Genomic DNA, 6,076 nt, shown 5'->3' with positions numbered 1-6,076 from the left:
GCTTCTTCTTGATTTCTCAGTGATTAGGCTATCATGGCTAAGTACACAGTCTCTAATGTAGAAACTATGCAGTCAAATCATTCTGACATACTTCACCCTGCAAGAAAAATTTTCAGAAAGACCACTATCCACACCATATCTTCTCTGTCATTATTTTAGATACAGTGCTTGGAAAACAAAGATGCCCTTTATTGCCTAAGGAATCAAACAACTGTTTAACTGTTTATGCTAAAAAGGAAGCATCGAGGCCTCAAAACGAAGCCTGGCAATAATCCAATCTGTGAGGCACCAACATAAAAAATCTATGTAATAAGGGCGCCTGGGTGGCTCAGTTGGTTGAGTGTCTGACTTAAGCTCAGGTCATGATCTCACAGTTCGTGAGTTCAAGCCCCATGTCAGGCTCTGTGCTGACAGCTCAGAGCCTGGAGCCTGCTTTGGATCCTGTGTCTCCTTCTCTCTCTGCTCCTCCCCACTTGTGCTCTCTCAAAAATAAATAAATGTAAAAAAAATTTTTTTTAATCTACGTAATAGTTAACTTTTATCAGAGCAAAAGACTCTGTTCCCCAAAAGAAAACTCCTTCTCTCTCTGCTCCTCCCCGCTTGTGCTCTGTCTCTCAAAAATAAATAAATGTAAAAAAAATTTTTTTAATCTACATAACAGTTAACTTTTATCAGAGCAAAAGACTCTGTTCTGAAAAAGAAAACTGGGAACAGAATGATCTAACGATGTCTGTTCAGTGAGATTCTTTCTTACTGAACTTTCTAATATTCATCCTATTCTATTAGAAACGGAGCATTCCAGTCAGACATAACTGAAGACAACATGAGAAGAGCCAGTTCACTGTGACTATCTGAGTTTAACTGTTACTGGGTTCTTGTCCCAGATGCACCAAAGAACTGGAGACCCAAGACCAGAATGGGAAGTTTATTCAGTAGATAAGTAGAGTACACTTTCAAGAGTGAAAGCAGGCCATTGCCAGAGCAAGAGTGGCAATGGTATTGAGAACCTGTAGCTGCATCCTTTTAAGTCTGCTTTCTGCATGTATGTAAATTGGTCTCTGACTGACATTTTTCATTGACAGCTGGTAGTTATATATAATACTTTGGCCTCTGTGCATGAGCCTACCCATGATGCATACTGTTATAATTTTATTTGCTTATGTATTGTATGAGTGTCTAATGAGCTTTTGTTGCAACATTAAAAGTACTTAAGAGCAGGTTGCACCCTTTGTATGCATGCTCAGCTTTTACAAGTCTCCTTTTTGGTTTTTGAGCCAGCTCTGTAGCTAGGCCTTTCCTGTTCTGTTAGCCCTTAGAGATAAAGGGTGTGGCTGCTAACCCTGAGGGGTGGCTCTGAGGGTGTGGCCAGCATCCACTTTATCTCTTCTCTGTCATGCTTAACTACCTGCCTAATAGGATAGCTGGTTGAAGACCCTTACTTGCAGGTACAAGTGGTTTAGCACTCACATGTAGAACTAAAATCCATCCTGGAAGTTTCACTTACATCTAATTAATGCAAAGTGTCTATTTCAGGGAGATGCCTATCTAGAGGAACACAGGATTCCTTCTGGGAGATTCTCAGGAAGACTCCATCATAGCATAACCACCAAAGTAAAACCACCCCATCAAAGTATTTTGCCTAAGTTCTTAAGAAATTCAGTTCTTTTTTTTTTTTTTTCTGGTGTCTAGGATTGGATGAGGTTCATTCTCAGCTCCTGCTATCTAACCTGGGGTCCAGGTTAGACTTCAGTTAAATAGGACTGACAAGCGCTTAAGTCCCAGGAGCAGTAATTTATCTTTCTAAAATACATAGAATATTTATTTATGTGATTCTGTGTGAGATAAGTTATGTATTTGTTATTGAGTCGTAGCTCTCTAATTGGTTATCAAGACAGTATTCTGTCTAGCTGTCACTTACAAAGGGTTAACTCATTACTTTGACTTCTATCTTAAAAGAGGGTAGTGCAAATTGGGGGATTAGCTCTTAACTGTGTACCCAGGAATTATCTGAGAAACTTAAAATACTTTACCTAATTTAGTATCAAAACACAGTCTGATCTTTCTCTCTGTGGTGACAGAGCAAAAATTGGCAATAAACATTTTTATTCCTACACATTAAAAGCAATGATTTTTTGCTTGTTCCCCCCCCTTTCTTTTATTATCATTGTAATATATGCTTATTGTAGAAGTTCAGAAAGTACAAAAAAGCAAAAGACATGTTGGAAAAAAGTATCCCTCTATAATCACACTGACATTTGGTACTTCGCCTTTCAGTCTATCCCACTTGTACATGTTTTACGTACACTCTAATTCTACATACATTTTGCCCTGCATTTTTCATTTAACATATTTTAGTATTTCCCTTGTTTTTAAAAACTCTATATAAACATCATTTCAACCACTGCTATATTTCTAATTCGGTACTATATTAGTATTCTATTATCTTGTTACATATGAATTTACATTTTTAACTAAAATGTTTTACACTAATTTTTAAAATTTTTCTTAATGTTTATTTATTTTTGAAGGAAAGAGAGACAGAGAGAGAGAGCAGGGGAGGGGCAGAGAGAGAGGGAGACACAGAATCTGAAGCAGGCTCCAGGCCCTGAGCTGTCAGCGCAGAGCCCGATGTGGAGCTTGAACTCACAAACCGCAAGATCATGACCTGAGCCAAAGTCAGTCTCTTAACCAACTAAGCCACCCAGGTGTCCCTAAAATGTTTTACACTTTAAATCACACTATCAACATACAATGCATCAAAGAACATAATGTATATGACATATATACTAGTTGTGTTTTTATTGATACAATAAAGCAAATATAAAGAGTTGCAGTTCAGGGCTTTTCTGACTAAGAGAATTTCTCATTTTTCTTCAGCAGTCCTAAATTCATTGGAAATGTTGTTAAAAGATAGCAGATACAATAATTTATTTTCACTCTGATGAGTGCTCAGTAGGAAGGTTGAAAAGTCAAGAACTCCCTCAAAAGTAATACATCCATTTTATTTGTGAAATGACTTCCATCCCAATGTAGTACTTTATTTTGCACATTTTACCAGGGCATTATTAGGCATTTTTGCAACCCAATAGACTCTGCCTGGCTCATTTCTCTGAATGGAATGGCACAGCCATACAGAAGAAGCAGTCATTTCTCCATTAATTTACCAAGGCATGAGAACAATCCAGCTTGTATTACAAGTTCTATGGTTTTTCACGGACAGGGCCAACTATTCCACCTTTATCATTCAAGATTATCTGATATTGAAGGAGATCACCAGAAATTGAGGAAAACAACTAAAAATCTGTCCCCCGGGGTGTCTCGGTGGCTCAGTCAGTGAAGCATCCCAATCTTGATTTCAGCTCAGGTCAGGATCTCACCGTTTATGAGTTCGAGCCCTGCATCTTGGGATTCTCTCCCTCTCCCTCTCTTGCTCTCTGCCCCTCTCCCAATCACGCTGTCTCTAAAAATAATACACTTGAAAAAAGAGAAATTAAAAATCTGCCTCTAATGTGCCAAACATTCTCATTTGTGTTATTTCATTTGCTGGTGTGTGTGTCTATTGAAGGAAGAGAAGGGTATCTTTTTTTTTTTTTTTTTCTAGTTTGCAATGAAGTGTTGTGGAGGCAGCAATGTTCATATGAAGATAACAATATGCAATCTGAATGCATAATTCAAATAAAATAAATAGGTAGGAGGGGAAAATGGGTCAATAAGGTGCCCAGGACTATGGGTAGAAAGTGCAGGAGGAGGGTCTAGGCATGTAGAAGAAAGGAGGCTCAGGATTTTCTGGAATCTTAGCGCAGCTTAATCAAGGCAGGTGTGTTCGCAGTTCCTCGGGGTTTTGGCCTGATACAGAGGGAGCTACTAAACGTGTTAACAAGAACAGACCTCAAATACTCTGTGGATCATCTCTATCATCACCCCTAGACTAAACCTTGACCAAGAATGATCATCACATGGCAATGGAGGAATTTAGAAGGGCAAAGAAACAAGAAAGAGATGAGCTGGCTAAATGTGGCAGAAATGTGAACACATCAGTATGAAACAGAATTTGAGGCATGTTATAGAAATCTGATGTAGTGAAAATGCACGTAAGGGAATAACAATTTAATTGGGTTGCTCCCAACAAAATATTTTACAGGTCTACTGGTGTATCATGAAAGTAGTAACTTCATGACTATTTAGCACACAAACTACCATCTATAGAAGACAGAACAATGATGGATGGAAAGCATTTCACCCTAGTAACGATGAACCAGCAAAGTGATCTTGCAAACAGTAGTGGTTTTCCCTCTCACAAGTCCATTTGTTTTTCCTGTGCTGGAAATATTGTACATAGAATCTAAAAGGTGCAGTTTGGGGGAGGGGAAAGTTGCAGACTCAACTCCCCTACAATTGCATGGGAAAGTTTTTTCCATGGTATACACAATGCCGAGCTACACTCTAGGTACTGCTGGTCACTGAGTGTGGAGACACAGAACAACAGGGAGGTGAACCTTAACCTTAACGTGCAGGGGAAACTCCTTGACATCAAAGGGGGTGCTGATTCACAGCATTACTCTTCCCCTTTTTCTTTTCTTTTCTACCTTGGTCTATCTAACTGTTCTGCATTTCAGAACATCAATACCATTGAGCAGCACCTAGGTGGCTCAGTCGGGAAAGCATGTGACTCTTGATTTCATCTCAGGTTACGATCTCATGATTTGTGAGTTTGAGTCCCACATCAGGCTGTGCGCTGACAGCATGGAGCCTGCTTGGGATTCTCTCTCTCCCTCTCTCTGCTCCTCCCCCACTTGTGCTGTCTCTGTGTCTCTCAAAATATATTCATTAATTATAAAAAACGTTTAAAATCAATACCGTTGATAAAACATGAAAAGAGTAAAGGCTTTTCTTTAAAGATGTAATTCAAGTACAATATTCATAAGGAAAAGTACATATATTCAATTGTACCACTCCACAAATATTTACAAACTGAAAACATCGCTGTAACCAGCATCCAGATCGAGAAATAGACAACCACCAGCACTCTAGAAGCACCTCATCCACACTCTCCCCGGTCCAAAGGAAATCCTTTCACTCACAGAATAAACCAGTTTTTACTCTAATTGAACTGTATGTAAATGGAATCACACATGATGTGCTGTTTTTTATTTGGTATCTTTTGCTTAAATTATGCTTATCAAATGTCTCCACAGTGTTACAATTGTGGAGATTTTAAATAAGGAAATTTTTGTGAAAATAGAGCAATGTTTGATACAGAGGGGGGAAAAAAGCTGAATTAAAAATTATGGCTGCTTTACAACCTGGGCCCCGCAGCATGGCTCCCGCAAAGAAAGGTGGCAAGAAGTGTTCTACCATAAATAAGGTAGTGACCGGTAGTGACCAAGCGCATCCATGGAGTGGGTTTCGAGAAGCATGCCCCTCAGGCTCTCAAAGAGACCCGGAAATTGGCTATGAAGGAGATGGGAACCCCAGATGTGCGCACTGACACCAGGCTCAACAAAGCTGTCCAGACCAAAGGAAAAAGGAATGTTCCGTATGTCTGTGTGCGGTTGTCCAGAAAACGTTAACGAGGATGAGGATTCACCAAACAAGCTCTATATATTGGTTACCTATATACCTGTCACCACTTTCAAAAATCTACAGACTGTTAATGTGGATGAGAATTGCTGATTGTCAAATAAAAGTATAAAACTGTGTATACACACACACACACACACACACACACACACACACACACACACGGCTGCTGTTCCAGGTATTAGGTTATAACAAGTAACAAATGGAGTAATTTTTTAGAAGGCTAGTAGTAACAACAGCTCAAGAGAACTTGTAAAGAACGCTGCCCTGTTGAGGACAGCCCTGCCAACATACTATAATTTCTAACCTGTGTGGTCTAAAAGTATAAGTCACCCTCTAAGAAGAGATGTGGAGCATGAGGACTGTGCCTCCTCACATAAGTGCAGGTGAATGCAAGTGGGGCAGCTTTCATATCCAAGCTAGACTCAGTCTACACCACAGGAACCCTGACATTTAAAGATATATAATACATCTATCACAATTGTCACTTGCCATT

General features: G+C 39.4%; 1 pseudogene; it reads left to right on the top strand.

The window, feature by feature from the left end:
- The first annotated feature begins 5,317 nt into the window (after window positions 1-5,317).
- LOC121043881 (60S ribosomal protein L31-like) lies at window positions 5,318-5,697 on the top strand (annotated as a pseudogene).
- The last annotated feature ends 379 nt before the right edge of the window (window positions 5,698-6,076 follow it).

Source organism: Herpailurus yagouaroundi, unplaced genomic scaffold (assembly GCF_014898765.1).
Source record: "Herpailurus yagouaroundi ecotype Mexico unplaced genomic scaffold, PumYag 187, whole genome shotgun sequence".
NCBI lineage: Eukaryota > Metazoa > Chordata > Mammalia > Carnivora > Felidae > Herpailurus > Herpailurus yagouaroundi.
This window is presented reverse-complemented; position numbering and strand designations above follow the sequence as displayed.